Genomic DNA, 17,109 nt, shown 5'->3' with positions numbered 1-17,109 from the left:
GTTGGCTACTTAAAAATGCCGTATAGATGTAATCGATGTTGCCTTGATGCGGTGGCTTCGAGAGGAGAGATGACATATGAGGTCACCCTGTGTGTTCAGCCCACCTCAGTCATCGTAGGAGTGACAAGGAATCTCGGCTGCAGTGATTTCATGGAACTGTTAAAACTTTACCATTGGTGGCGGTAAGTTCCTATGGGACCAAACTGCTGAGGTCATCGGTCCCTAGGCTTACACACTACTTAATGTAAGTGAAACTAACTTACCCTGAGGAAAAAACACACACCCATGCCCGAGGGAGGATTCTAACCTCCGACGGAGGGGTGCCGCGTGTAAGACTGCGTGGCTACCCCACGGGGCACCTTACCATTCTTGGCAGAAGGCGCCAAGCCTGGAGGTGTCTACACACTGCATTAGAGGGTTTATGGATCATCAGAGCAGCCATGTACAATGCCACCAGCTCCAGCGAGCTAGAGAGTGCCCGCAGCAGAGCTAGCTCTAGGGAAAATGGTGGGTGGCTGTCAGCTGACACTAGAGAAAATACGCTTTCGAAATCATAGAAGACACACGGTCTGGAGTCGTCATGGTACGGTACCTGAGAGATTCGTCCCTGCATCCTTGAGTCATGGTTCGTCAGGAGACCAGCTGGGAATTGGGGCCAGTGCTGAGGAGAATGCTGGGTGGCTGCTGGTTGGGAACACACAGAGAAGGCCAAAGAAATCGTGGGGGAGGTAATTGGGACCACACAGTCGAGTATAGTCCTGGTTCACGAATGATTAGTCCCTGAGTCTTAAGGTGCACATTCGAAGTCTGACCGGTTGGGCCACACATTTGCCAACCACAACTGCAACTGACACTATGCAGACTCCGGCTAGTGCTTGGCAGACCCTTCTTTTTTTTTAAGTTGTCGAACGCTCTTTCCGTGTATTCATTTTTTTATCTTACCTTCATTATCAGCCGCAACTTCAGAGCAGCCTCTCTAGTGTCATTACCTTCCCAAAGGCCAAACTTATCGTCATCTGACAGAGCTTCAACTTTATTGTCCATTCTTCTGTACATTATTCTTGTCAGCAACTTGGATGCTGTTCAGTTGATAATGTGATAATCCTCGAAATTGTTTGTCATTGAAATTTTCGGAAGTGTGCGGATGATGGATTTCGGAAAGTCAAATGGCATATCAGCAGATTCATAATTCTACATAACACCGTCAATAGTCGTTTTGTTGTTACTTCCCCCAACGATTTTATAAATTCTGATGAAATGTCATCTATCTCTCCTGCCTTATTCGATCTTTTACAAAGCTCTTTTAAATTCTGATTATAATTTCCGAATCCCCTGTCTCTGGTATACCGTCTCCTGTTTCTTCTTCTATCAGGTCATCAGAAAAGCCCCTGCCTCAAACAGTGTTTCAGTATACATATCCGCTCTCTCCTCTGCATTTGAGAGGTGAATTCCCATTGCACTCTTAATGTTGACACTTACTCTTTTAATTTCACCGAATGTTTTTTGATTTTTTTATATTCTGAGTCTGTCCTTCCGGCAAGCATTTCTTTTTCGATTTCTTCACTCTTTTCCTTCAGCTGGTTTCGCCTTAGCTTCCTGCGGACCCTACCTGACTGAGGGTTATTTGGTAGGCAGCAGCTGGTGCAAGCAGATGGAGGCTCCCCAGCAGGCCAATCGCCCCGAAACACGGACCTGACCCCTAGCTGATCACCCACACTCAGTCGAGCAGCTCGGCGGACTGATAAGCTTGTTTATGGTGACCTTGACGTCAGGAAGTAGAGTGGTTGGAGCATTAATGGAGATCTGAGAAGAATAGCGTTACCTGCTGCCTGTGAAAACACCGATGGTGCCATTGAATATACTGGGGCACTTCGTCCAATATTGTCTGTTTCCCAGGTGATTCCTGGAGACTTAGGCGAGCAGTGCAACAACAGGAACTTGTAGCTGTGGACAGCTGCTGGCGAACAAAATCTGGAGAGTGGCATCAGGCTCGCCTTCAGTGGTGTTTCGTGTCCCGGGAAAACCCTCTCGAATCCGTTATGAGGCAGTGACACAGCCTGGACTTGAAACATGTACCAGTGGAGCCGGGCGGCAGTTGGCTGCTAAAAGTGTAAGAGAGCGCCAACGAACCCTCGGACAACGAACTACCTGTTGTTGTATCTGGGAGGAATGCGATTTGGGGGACTGGATGTGACGGCGCCTAGTGTTGTGTGCCCTGTACTCAGGACTCCTCAAAGATATTGTCATGCTTTGTGACGTGCAATTAACAGTTCTTTAGCGCCAGTTGTGACTGTATTTGGCTTATCGACGTTATTTCGCTTAGAAATGTGGCTTATTGCCGATTACCTCACAGGCTGTTTCACAGGCACTATCGTTTATCGAAGGTGACTTTGCTTACATTGATCAATGTCGTTGCAACTTGTGTCTTGGAAAGAATTTGAGGTAGATTAACTGGTACAACAGGTTTTTCTTAATTTGCCAGGATTTTGGTTAAGTATCACTCTACCATACGTGACTGGTATTTAGCTGCTTTATTTTATTGTTATTAGCTGCTGTTTGATGTCATTGTGTTCGGTTAGATAACACTTATGTATGCAAAGAAGTACATATTTGGTTCTTGTAAGCACATTGTCTCAAGTCAAGATTGCGTGTGTAGCTTGTTATTTTCTTGTATCACGCTAGTGAGTTAATTTTGAATTAGATGATATCTTTACTTTCTTTGGTCGTGATTTTAACGTTCTGTTCTCAGTTAATTCCCTCATTGAGGAGTTCAAGGGATAAGAGCCACAGCTCGGTTATAAATTATGATATTTTGTAATGCACCCTTGAAGTGTGATTTAATTCCACCGTTATTTGAAGTATGTTTATTGGTGTATCTCTCATGGATGATTTTGGATATGGGTATTTCACATAGTAATATTAAATGAGACCAGTAAGTTTTTTCTTGGTGATTTTTGTTCCCATTTCAAGTAAGATTTGTGTTATAAGCGCTCTATTTAATGTTTCACTAAATTTGGTAGGTAATAAGGTAGCCAATAATTTACATCGCTACTAAATTTAGTAACTTCTTCACAGTCTGGAACCATTTCTACACCATGGCGCATGTTGCTGCTTAAAACCGCACTGTATCAGACATATCCATCACGACCAAAATGTTCTTTCTAAAACTATAACTGTACATTTTTTCAGTTATATAACGATTTGTCCTACTTTTTACACTCTCGTGAAGTTCCATTATTGTCCACTTGTGAATTTCTGAAGTATTCTTGTTTCGCTGACTTTTTTCTTGTTGTGAGGACTAATTGGTGATTCGCACTGAACACTTGATTTTAGCTGAGCCTAGACAATTCAGTAACTGAAGCATACCCAACTGTCCAACATCTGCATACATATCCCATAAACCACTATCAGTGTATGGCGGAGCATACCACGTTGTCTGTTGGTAATTTTCTTTCCTGTTCCACTCGCAAGACAGAGCGAGAGTAAAACGACTGTCAACAAAACTCTGCAAAAGCCCAAAATTCTTTGATCTTACCTTGGTGTCCCTTACGTGATTTTACGTTGGCTGCAGTAGAATCGTTCTGCAGTCTGCCCTAAGGACCGCTCCTCTAATAGCACATACTGCATCACGAAGAGATCGTCGTCTTCCCTCGAGGAAATCACATTGAGTCGACGAAGTATTTCCATGACATTTCCTTACCGATCGAACCTGCTGGTGGCAAATATATCAGTAACCCTCTGAACTGCTTCGATTTCTTCCTTTAATCCGACATGGCGGGGATCACAGAGAGTCGAGCAGTTCTCTAGTATGGGTCACAATAGCCCTCTATAAGCCGTCTCATTTTTAGATGATCTACACTTTCCACAAAATTCTCCCAATAAAATGATGTCTAGCATTCGCCTTTCCGTCTACCAACTCGGCGTGCTCTTCAGTTCCCTTCTGCTTTAAAACGTTGCGTATAGATATTTAATTGATGTGACTGTGTCAAGCAGGACTCAATCGACACTGTATTCGAACGTTACAACACTGTTTTTCTAATTATCCGCATTAACTTACATTTTCCTATATTTAGAGCAAACTGCTATTCATCACACCTACTAGAAATTCTGTCTAAATCACCCTGTAACCTCCTACAGCTACTCAAGACGACATCTCTCCGTGCATCAAAGCGTCATCGACAAACAACCATAAATTACTGCTCACCCTGTTCGTCAGGTCATACAGACCAAAGCAGCGGTCGTATCACAGTTCTCTGGGGCACTAACGATGATATCAATGCCATTAACAAGTGACCCCAGTGTAGTAATTACGTATCTATAATGTTTGTCATAGAACGATAGTTGGTTCACTCATATGACCCAGAGACAATTTGACACTTTTTCTCTACTGTTCGAACGTCAATTATATTAGGTTTCTGCGTCACGTCATTTTAAGGTCTCAGTATATAGACTGCGAGTGAAGACTAGACTCGAAGACGAATTTAATTAACCATGGCTTCAGGGAAGAATGGCGAGTTTCACCACTAATTTAGAAAACTGGAATCTGAGCTCTGGAATTTTAGCTCTTTCCGCGCAAATATAAAACTACTGACTTCATTAATTATTGTACCACCAATCTCGACGTCTCATTTTTATCTGAAAGTAAGTCAATTTTTACTTATTTGAGTATTAGAAGGCAGCTGAGTTCCAAACGTTCTTTCCATACTGAAGACAAGACGGCGTAATTATTTACGAGCATCGTTTCCTCGTAACCGTAAAAGCCCAGTTCGCAGTAACGTTCGTACTTCTCAGCAACGTTCCTAGTTCCCTGCGGTACGCATGGAATACTGTGAAGTCCATTACAAGAAGAAGCTCTGCCTGTGTTCTCTGTCTGCACGTATATTTTCCATAATCCAACTGTTGTTGCACACAACGCAACACGCATTGTAATGTTAGTACAGGGACGAGGCCGCCCTTACAGCGCGAATGAACTCCTCGCTGTCTGTTTCTCTTGTCTCCTCTTGCCATGTTGGCCGCGTCAGCTCCTTTATCCGTGTTCTTCCGTCCACCTTCATCGCGGAACTGACCCCAAGGAGCTATGAACCAACACAACCTCAACTAGAAACTCCTTTTGCTAAGCAAGGGTTAAGGGTTATCTGACATGAATGTGTTTGGATTTAGACATCGAGTTACAGATATACTCTGTAGTACAGGAGAAGTATCAATAAATATAATGCTAAGGCATAGGTGTGTGTATCTACCAACAGACTTATATACCGTGACTAAATTTACACATGACTTTTTATTTGTTTATATATGAGTCAGGTTTCGTGGGGCAATGTGAGCCGAAACTACCGGATCATTCAGCGAGTCGCTACATTGATTACAAAGTATTTAATAATTAAAACTTAATGCAAAAATGCAAGAATTAATGTAGCACGAAAACATTTGTCAGAGTCTTCCTCTAGTTCTGCCTTTCAAGGCAGACTTCACGTAACTCATCTCTTCCACAGTCGTCCTACACCTCGTCTTCCTGAGGGTTTGTACTTGTTCACAACGACTGTAGCTCTGTCTCCATCCAACCGTTCGATGCGTTGTCTCTAATAGTCACTGTGTTCTTCAGTCTCCTCACGTAATCCCAGTTCTGCCCGAATATCATCGTTTTCGTATGGTTCCTCCTTGAGCAAAGTCTGAGAGTCATAAACATCTTATTTCTGCGGACTGTATGTTATTCTCATATCTTTTCTCGCAATCTAGGATTAGCTACCATAAAGAGATGTGGGATGTCCCATCATTGTTTTACACAGCTTTTATAACTTTATTTTTTAAATATTTGTTTATACTTCCTCATAAGCACTGAAATATGCTAATTTTGAAACGTCCCCTTAGAAAAATTAGTGAATGTTTGTGCTGATAAACACTTACGTTATTTAGTTCTGCAAGATTCACAGAAGAGCTTCTGTAAAGTTTGGAAGGTAGGAGACGAGATACTGGCAGAAGTCAAGCTGTGAGGGCCGGGCGTGAGTCGTGCTTCGGTAGCGCAGATGGTAGAGCACTTGCCCGCGAAAGGCAAAGGTCCCGAGTTCGAGTCTCGGTCGGGCACACAGTTTTAATCTCCCAGGAAGTTTCACGTTATTTGCTTTTCAAACAGCTGAGCAAAACTGAACGTACTCATGCATTCACTATAGTGACACTCAATATTTTTAGCGCAACGCAATCTGACTTTCAGTAATCCCTACAAAAGAATGGCCCTGACTAACAATAACCAATACCTTTCATAAAATCTTACCTCACAAAAATCTTCGTTACTCGAACTATTGCAATACATCGAGCGCCAATACTGCCAGCTAAATAAAAGATTCTAACTACTGAAGGCACTAACTACTGATAGGCATAGTTAGCAAATGAAAGATTTTGATAGAGACCAAACAATGTAGTACCTTAATAGTGTTCAAAAGTCATAATATATATATCAGTTCATGACATCCAGTCTTACAAATTTACTATCTCTGATGAACACACGTCCAGATCATCCGCTCTCAAAACTCCGCCATCTCTCTCCCCACATCCACCACCGCTGGAGGCTCACCTCCAACTGCGCAACGCTACGCGCTGTTCACATCCAACTGCCCAACACTACAATAGCGAATATTACAACAATGCTAACAAGTCACAGACTGCACACAGCACACCCAATGATTTTCATACAGAGCGCTACGTGGCGTTACCAATAAAAGAAAACCTGAACAGCCTACTTACAATTTCCTCTTTCTATGTCTTTGTGTTTGCCAGAGTTATGGGACTACGTAAATAACTGAAACTGTAGACTTACTCGAGTACATAGTTTTCGATAACAATTTTTCATTTAACTGGGTATTTTCCGTGATTGGCGATAACTTTTGTTTTAGTAGTCTTTTAGTAGTCTTTCCTTCCAAGCCATGTCACTTGTAAACAGAGTATTGTAAGCCTACCTCTGTACGTTGTAATGCAATAACATCATTTGCATACAATAGGTCTCCGATACAGATGGTAAAAAGGAGTCGGTGAAATGCCACATATCAATCTGACCCCTTGATTTATTATTATTTTATGTGCTTTAAAGCTATCCTCGCTTGTCCATTACTGCGCGTAATATTCTGCTAATGACCTAGTGAAATGCCTTTTCCAGATCAATGGAAGCAACATGAGAATATAAAGTGACTTCTCGTCTTTTTCTAAAATTCTGTTGAGGCCAAATTTACTACAGCTGCACGAGCGCCCTTTTCTGAAGGAAGAGGGAGGATGATTAGGTTTATGGTCCTATCGACATCAAGGTCGTTGGAGATGGAGCACAAGATCGGGTTGTGTAAAGGATGGGGAATGAAATCGGCCGTGCCCATCGAAAGCAACCATCCTGACATTTACCCGGAGCGATTTAGGGAACTCCCGAAAAACGTGAATATGAATGGCTGGACGCGGGTTTAAACCACCGTCCTCCGGAATGCCAGTCCAGTGTGATAACCACTGTGCCATCTCACTCGGTAGGGTCATATCCTAAGCCCACTTTGCCCAACTTCCAAACATGCATCTGTTTTTACTTTCAAACGATTGCTTATTGGTTTTGAGTAAACCTTGTAAAATGTACTCGTGAGATGTACTCTGAAACTGTCGCACGCATTTCCTTGGCCCTTTCTGAAAACAGAATTTACATCAGTGGTTTTCCAATCATCAAGAATTTTGTAACTGCGCCGGTATTCATTAAATAAATGTAACAGCGTCCCTGGATACTTAGTAAGTTCAGCATTTGTTCGATTTGGGTCAACTTTTCATAAACTGAAGAACTGAGTCTTCCAGTGTAATTTGTTATTACCACTTTCTGGTCCCTTTAGCAGCGGTTTCATGGTAGGGTAACCTCTTCTAATCTTGTATCCACTTTCCTTTACTTATCACATTAATTCTAGCGTTGTCTCTTTCTAATTGCTTTAAGTTCCTCATGATTTTATACATCTAATTCTGTTTTCCACGTGCATCATGTTCGATATTTGTAATTAATCTGTCCCAAGAGTCTTCATGTGCTTTTCTTGTTATCTACTTAACATGGTTTCTTCTCTTCCTCTATTGCTGCTTTGTTCCTTGTTTTCCTATTTGCAGTAAGAGCTGATATGCTTTTTGTTTCTTTCCTACACAGTGTCTTCAATTTCTTTGTTCCATATTTTAACCCTTGTCTCTGTCTGAGCTTTTTCCTCTTCACAACTCCTCCAAAAGGTTTCTTAGTTTACATCTTTCACATTGCTCCATTGTAATTCGACACCATTTGCAGTTGGTATTCCTGTAGTTTCTGTTGATACAGTGTTTAAATACTCTCCTTCTGTATTAAATATACGTTGAGTAGTACTTCTGAAGAATCTAAGTTCCTTTAGCAAATGTTTTTTCAACTTGCTGTTAAACGTATTGTTCCAACTAAGAGCAAGTGGTCTGAATATACATCTTTCGCGTATACACAATTACGACTTGTGCAAGACTCCTCGTTTTTGAGTTCAGTTTAAAAAAATATATTAATGATTGCTAGAGAGTATGTGAATAAGCAAAGCATTACAGAGAATAGCTCTCAACTCTGTTCGGAACTCCCTTACAAAATGGAAGTAGTGTGCCACAAAGCAACCTTTCAACTTAAATTTGAACACTTTGGAATGTGAATGAGGGTCTACATGGCTTTCTCGAACAGACACCACTGATATGTCAAACTATCATTTTCTCGACTAAGAATACTCTTACTGTGTGTACAGAATTTCTCCAAAATAAGTTACCTTGGTAGCAAAATTATTTACCATGTGACGTAATGCGGTGAAAATAGGCAGTGGAGATTACTCTCGTACTTAAGTTACTACCATTCACTTTCTGCACAAGACCTTGAACATAATACTTGCAAGAAACCATTTCACCTTCCTTCATTTACAAGAATTCAAAATACTTTCCTGACCGTTTTATTTTCTTGGAATATAAGTATTCAGCTTTTACAAGAGTTTCGTGGCGGAAAATGTATGCATTGCCTTATTGCTGAACGTTGTCAAGTTCTCTGTAAGCCACATTCTAACTTTACTGAGAAACGTATTATTAACATTAGGCTCCACGGCTTTTCCAATAATGCCTTTGCCTCATAATTTACACTACCGAGTAAGACTGAAGTTTCGCCATTGTTTGTTGACACTGGTGGACATTTTTCTGCTTTGCAGATGTAAAGTGAACCACTGTTGAGGTTTTCCCTCATCACACTATACTCAAATTTATTCAAAAGCATTCCAAGGCCCACACAGTCAAAAGCCTTTGTTATAACAAAGAAAATACCTACTGGCGTCAACCTATTGCTTATCCCTGTGGCTCACAAGCAAAAGATAAAATCATATTTCCTTGCCTTAATATTTTCTTGATGTAAAACTGAGAGTCTGGCTCCAAATTTTGTGCTCTCTTACACCTTAATTTTGCAAGAACTTTCGGAAACCGTGATAGTAAAGAAACTGGCCAGTAATTGTCTACATTATCTCTCTTATTAATTGTCTACATTATCTCTTTTTTTTCACTAACTGGTATTTCAGTGTTGTACAAAACTAACCACAACTAACAGACATGTTGCACAAGTGGCCGAGTACGGAATTAATACCTAATGTACTGATCTTTATTACCCAACTTTAAGTTTTATCATTCCCACGAGAGTCTTTACCCTTTAGTCTAGGAGGCTCTGTCTATGTACATTGGATTTCTTCCTAGTATTAACTGAGTGAAAACTATGAAATCTTGAGAGTAAGCCCACATTGTTAACGTGACAAATGGCATGAAAAAATATATATTGAGACTCCAATATTAGAATTCCCAGACTCCTGAACTGGGACGCACGAAAGGTTCGGGAATTTACATCACATGTCACTCGAACTGTTTCTGAACCATAACTGCCCTTCGCGAGAGGCAAGAGTTAATGCAAAATGTAATGCAGTATGTTCTATGAGAACGAAAATCTCCAAAGGAGACTAACTGTTAATGCTGCTATTGTTCTAATGGTAAATATAGCGGTAATCAGTTTTTGGAAAGTATCCTGAGCATGGACTTACCGTAACAACTTTTCACCTACCTGAATATCTATGAATTTTAATCGTTCACACTCACTAGTCATTTGCCCATTGTGTACAATTGAAACGTCAGTTTTAGTTAACTGTATGTTAGAAATTGTATAAAGTGAGTATTTCTGTGATTTAATATCAGTTTGGTTTCTAGACGAGTTGAATTTACGCCTTGAACTACACTAATTGTTACAATGCCTGTGTTTCCATTAACATAATTCACTACCAAGATAGTCTGCTCAGCAAACATAAATGTTTTATAATCACGTAACAAATCAGAAGGCATATCATTCATAAATATAACACTGGTCATCCGGGCACTGACCTCTGAGGCAACCCTACCCCCCGCCCCCCGCCCCCACAATTGGCCATGAACCGAGCCACAGTCAGATGAACATCCCCCAGCCGTTCTCATTACTGTGAGCCATTTCTCTTATTCGATTATGGTCCAACTTTTGCAGTAAAATTTTCTGATCAACACAATAAACGCCTTAATTAAATCAAATAAAACGCATGGGAAAGAACATAGTTCTTTAATCTGTCCAGTGTCTTACGAAGAAAACAGAATTTAGAAATTTCAGTCGTTAAACAGTTTATAAAACCAAGTTATACGTCTCAAAGGAAATTACGAGATTTAAAATGATCAGTTACTCTTTTCAAAAACTTTTTCAAACACCGATGTCACAGAAACAGATATAAATTATCTACATCATTCTATTCTACTTTCTTATAAAGCGCTTTCGCTACCGAGTATTTTAATCTTTCAGGGAACTGACCACTACTAAAGAACAAATTGCAAATGACGCCAAGTACCAGGACAAAATATGCAGGAGAGTGCTTCAGCATCCTGCCACGTTCCTCTGCATAACCACGAGAGATATTGGTCTTCAGCTATTTGCATATTGACTCAATCTCCCCTTTTAGATAGCTGTCCTGGAAAGTCATTTGCTAAGAGAGTTATACGATTCCCTGCCGAAACTAGGTCTTTCTTGAAATCACCTGCTATATTCAGAAAGTGATTGTTAAACACTGAATCTTTTCCTTGCACAGTCATTTACGTATTAGTATTAATGTCAGCACACACACTATCTTTTTGCGTTCTCTAAAGTGAACTATGAACTGCATCTGGCTTGAACGGAAATGTGGAAATATCGTGAAACCAGAATCATGGGACCTATAGATAACTGTAGTTAGAGGTTAAGTACCACTAAATTCAATTGCTCTTACACAGCATTCAGTGATCTGTTGAGTGCAGTGCTTTCTTACATCGATAGATTCAAATGGAATTCCGTGTTTCACGTACATTGCTTCTTCAGCACCCCTCCCCCCCCCCCCCCCCGCCATGAACCATGAACCTTGCCGTTGGTGGGGAGGTTTGCGTGCTTCAGCGATACAGATAGCCGTACCGTAGGTGCAACCACAATGGAGGGGTATCTGTTGAGAGGCCAGACAAACGTGTGGTTCCTGAAGAGGAGTAACAGCCTTTTCAGTAGTAGCAGGAGCCACAGTCTGGATGATTGACTGACCTGGCCTTGTAACACTAACCAAAACGGCCTTGCTGTGCTGGTACTGCGAATGGCTGAAAGTAAGGGGAAGCTACGGCCGTAATTTTTCCCGAGGACATCCAGTTTTACTGTATGGTTAAATGATGATGACGTCCTGTTGGGTAAAATATTCCGGAGGTAAAATAGTCCCCCATTCGGATCTCCGGGCAGGGACTACTCAGGAGGACGTCGTTATCAGGACAAAGAAAACTGGCGTTCTACGGATCGGAGCGTGGAATTTCAGATCCCTGAATAAGGCAGGTAGATTAGAAAATTTAAAAAGGGAAATGGATAGGTTAAAGATAAATATATAGTGGGAATTAGTGAAGTTCGGTGGCAGGAGGAACAAGACTTTTGGTGAGGCGAATACAGGGTTATAAATACAAAATCAAATAGGGTCTAACATTCTGCATGGTGTCTGTTGTTCTATATCGTGTCTCCCTACCACTTTCGCGCAACGACGCTCTGAGCGTGGTTTTTAGGGAATTGACTAGTTGGAACCTGGGACCTGTTGCTGGTAAGGAGACGTCAAACCGGACATGACATGTAGAGTTCAGAAGAGTTCAGTGAGACTAGCGATGATATAACCAAATACTTAATGATTTCAGTGTCAGCTCCATTGCACTCCCTGTAAAAGAATCTTAATACTAACTAAATTTAGTGGAAGTGGTTCAAAGCTTTCGTATTTTTAGTTAGCTGGTAAAATAACGTCGTAAAAGGAGTTAAGTTTACCATTGGAAATTTTATTCTACTCACAAAACATTGTTTATAAACTGCACTATTGTTAAAAGGAAATGTTTTAATACAGGATGGTAAAAACCAACTGCGTTCAACAAAAATGTGAACGAATATTCCCTGAATGGGTTTCCAAGTTCTACAATGGATCGAAGGATGACCTATGCTATATCACATCTATAATCTAGGTTTAAATTAAGTTTCACAAAAGAGAAAACTATCAAAATGGTCTACAGTGACCCTCAATTATCTTTAATTACTTATCTAACTTATAGTAAATTACAGTGGCTGATGTGGCTTATCAACAATTATATAACAGAAAAATCATCGCGTTTAAGATTTTTATTTCAAGTGGCAAATGTGAACACCATGAGATTTAATTGACGATCGACACTAGTATTACGCAAAACGGGGATGTAACAGATGAGACTTTTGCAGTTCTGAGTGAAGCCTTATGCGCTCAAAAATGCGGCATCGCGTGCGTTCATTACCTTGTCGGTGTTTAGGCAGCGTCAGGGTGGCGCAGCTCCTCACATCTCGCCGTCTCGGAAGCAACTCCTCCTAACTTCTCGTTACTACAATTTACCGAAGTTGGTTTAAAAAAACTATCTGGCTGTGTGTTCATCTGACCAATCCGGGTCTCAATGTTAACCTTAAGCTCAGCCTACAAAAATTCTGTCAATCCAATGAGAAACGTTATACTTTTCGTGGTGGGGCAATGTTTTTAAAGTTTTCATCGTAACAGAGACGCGAAAAAGTCTCACGCTAAAACTTGCAGCTGGTGTGGTCCTTTTAGTGTTATCGTAAGATCAATACTGTTCTTCTGGAGGGCTCTAGCTTTTAACATGGGCTGGAGGGTGGTCCTAGTGGTTAGCTGGCGACGTGGGTGTCCGTCCCTTATCGTAGGGCCTTCTAGCTTAACACGGTTCTGCTCTCGGCTTCTGTTCTCGTTTATCCCCTCGGAACTCCGTCTGTCTCGTGGTGGGAAGGTATGACATGCATTTAGGCATTCTTGTGTTAGTCTGTGGTATTCCATTTGCTCACACTTTACTCGTATTACTTTGGTTAATTTACTGTCACGATTTATTTGGAGCTATGTGACATGCTACTGGATTTGCTTATCATGTCAGGGTTTTCATGGAAGGTGTTGGATTTGCCTGACACCTTACATATCACCACCCTTCTAACATAATTTTTGTACTGAAGTTAGGCAATGATTGAATCGTTGTCTAAGCCAGTCAAATATTATTCCGTTATCTAAATTTTGTTGCCTACTGTTCAGCCGCGTTATTCTGTTCTATGCTAGTTTGTATTACTAATTTATATTTTTATATTCTTCCACATTATTATCAAAAATATGTTTATATTGACAAGGGAAGAATATTTTTATTCTTTTCTAATTATTATTTTTTAATTATTTTCTTTCTTTACTTAATTGTGAAGTTTGTTTTTTAAGAAGTTTCTTATCGAAAGTGACGAGTCTTTCACATCGATTTTCTTAGAAATATTGTTTTTATAAATGTAGTAATTAAGTAATATCTATTCGTAACACATTTTCTAAATATCATGTACAAGTAAAACGTATTTGTTTGTAGACACTCATTTCAACATTGTTACACTAACAAATAAGAATTGTTTCCAAGAATTGTTCTGACAAAGAAATGTACACACACATGTATTGACATATTATCCTAACAAATGGTACAAATGTTAAAAAAGGGAAAACATCCAACAAGATAATTTTTTATTCTTTGTTTTTATAAGGAGAAAATAAGTAAAATAGAGTTATTCTTCTATTTTTATGAATTGAAAATAAGTGGCATATAGTTTGAGTTTTTATTATGCCTTACTTTTGTTCTTTATATACTGTCCATTTCAGAACTAATGACTTATGTTTATCGATAGTCTACTTTTTACTTAAGTCTATAGTCAATGACTGTTATTTTGTGGTTTATTAGGTGTCTGTTGTGCTTAACTTATTTAGTTTTTCACACATTTCTTTTGCATAATTCTTACATCACACTATTTGATTTCACACAATCCTATGAATGTTTAAGCATGAGGTTGGCGAATGTTTTTTGCATGAAGGTGATGGACTTGAGCGAGGTGGACGTGGGCAAGTATTTGATGTACATCTTTGTTCGTCATTCCTTGTTGGCTTTGCAAGTGTGCTACTGTTGTGGAGGTCGCATAATGGAAAGGAACTGTGAGTGCAGAATCTCGTGGTTTACTGGCTTTGAATGCGTGAAAGTCATCGTCATGTGTCGCTGAAAGCGGTCGTTTTTCGTTGTAATACTTCGCAGATGACTAGTTTACAATAGAATAGGGATTCGGGAAGGTATGTAATTTATTCTTCACCCATCTTCTTTCTTGGTCTCAATCTTGCGAATCTTCAACTTCTGTTCTTCCTGCTTTTTCTCTGCTTCTTACTTGCTTCTTGGTTCTTCTCTGGGCAGGATATTGAAATATTTATTGATAATTAGTCGCTTTGAAGTTTTTCTCATAGTAACAGTTAGATAAATTGTTTGTACGTGTCATTTTTACTTTGTGGAAGTTTTCTTCAGTTTCGTGCATTAGCGTGCTGTTTAATAGCAGTAGTGTGACTTTTACACATATTTTTTTGCCAGTGGTGGCTTGCCCAAGCAGTCTTTTCGTCGGGCCGTTTTTTTGCTTACTCCACTGAGTCGGGGCGTTCGGAGACCCTTCTGGCGTTCAGTGTCCTGTCGTGTCTCTGCAGGGTTCTGCCACTGTGTGGTTTCGTATTCTGTCTCAGCAGGGTTCTACCACCCTCTGGATCAGCTTGGCAGCAGATTTATTTACTGCCCACTTCGGCTACAAGGGCCTTCTGTTGGTTTCGCTGTCCTTTCCCTTCACTCAACGCTTCTGCCTTGTAGGAATCGTGTCTTGCTAATTACGTCCTTTCTTTTCTTGATACTTCTCACGTTGCAACTTGTGGGTCGTGGCATCTCATCCTTGCTGGAGTTTTTACAATGATTCGTACAAACAGTTTTACTTATAATCATCTAACATATGTCTAGTACCTACATTGCTTTACGCCTTCTTAGAAACTTCACAAATTTCGGTGCCCTTTCCATGTTACAATTCTAAGATATTTTGAGTCTTAACGTCTACAAGAATCCTCAAATTAGTTTTTTATTTTTGTGTAGTGTTGTGGTGTATAGCATTTTAGTATTTCATGCTGTTAGACTATCTACACTTTATCCCTTCACCTTAATCTATGGTACTATTGGTGTTATTTTGTTTTTTGTTTTTAATGAAACTACTTTCTTTTTCCCACCTTCCTCTCTCTTCATTCTTCTTTCTCCTGACGATCTTATCTGCAACATAATCTTGAAATATTGTGCTGATTATTTACCAGTAATAAAATTGCTCTTCAAACTTTTTGATATGGCTCACATGGTGAAGTCTTAAGGTTTTCCCTGTTTTTGGGTTCATTAGTTCCACAGCATTATCATGAGAAATTCGGCTAATTATGACTGGTCCTTTGTATGCACCGTAAAACTTAATGTGTTTTTTGTTTCTGTTTGCTGGAGAACTGGTGTGTTATTACAAATACTTTCTGGCCTACTGAGAATGTTCTTTTAATTGCTGTTCTATCTCCTCTTTCTATTCTTTTAATGGCTGCCTTTCTGACATTGGAGAGTGCTGTTGCTATGACTTGTTTGTGCTGTCTACGTGGTACAATAGGAAATATAACATTTTCTCTGGTTATGTTTGGGGGTTCAATATTTTTAAGTGCAGTAACTGGAAGTAGTAGTGTAGTGCTATGTGGCATTTGATTTATTACTTCGTGAAAATCTCTAAGGTATATGTCCCAAGTGTTGTGTCTTTTACCTGCATATAATCGGCATAAAGTGCCTATGTCCTTCATAGATCGTTCTGCTGGATTTATGCTAGGTTTGTACTTAGATGTGTAGATGGGTTTTATTTTGTGTTGTTTTAACGTGTTCTGCCATTGCACTGATTTGTATTGTGGGCCTTTATCCGAAATCATTCGTTCTACTCCACATACTTGTCTGAGAAAATCTTGTCTAAATGCTTCACTTATAGTAAGACCTGTTGCCCGTTTTAAAGGTGTCAAGGTAACATATTTAGAAGTAAGTTCCAAAACGAGATATATGAAAATATATCCATTTTTTGGGTGTGGGAGGAACCATATCAAATCAGTTGCAGCTATTTGTTTTAATCTTTTAGGGATTATAGGAAACATAATTGGCTAGGTTTGGAAAGTGACGTGTTTGGCCCTCATACATTTTTTGCATTTGACTGATACTGTTCTAATTCATCTTTCCGTATTAGGAAAATGGCGTGATTGTTTTATTTTTAAAAAGCATTTCTTTGGTCCAAAGTGGCCATTACTTAAATGTGTATACCATATGTACTTATAAATTAGTTCATCTGGGATATAAATTAACCATTCATTCGTTGCAACATTTCGTCTAAAAAAAACATTGTTTTTTACGAGATAGTGCTGTCGAATGTCTGGAAAATCCTTACTTCTCCACTTGTGTTTGATTCCTGGTATTTCGGGATCCTTGATCTGTTCTTTCCCTATGTTTTTCAATGCTGTCGTAATGTAGTTTTCGAAAGGCACTTGTTTCATATAGTACATTGTAAACTGGTCTTCTGCTGCTTCCAAACCCATGTTATTGGATGAACCCTGTGGACATGGTGATAAAGCATCTACTAATACATTCGCTGGTCCAGGTATGTGTGTAATAGTGAAGTCAAATTCTTGT

This window comes from Schistocerca americana, chromosome 6 (assembly GCF_021461395.2).
Source record: "Schistocerca americana isolate TAMUIC-IGC-003095 chromosome 6, iqSchAmer2.1, whole genome shotgun sequence".
NCBI classification, from domain to species: Eukaryota; Metazoa; Arthropoda; class Insecta; order Orthoptera; family Acrididae; genus Schistocerca; species Schistocerca americana.
The sequence above is the reverse complement of the archived record's forward strand: the minus strand, read 5'-3'. Positions refer to the sequence as shown.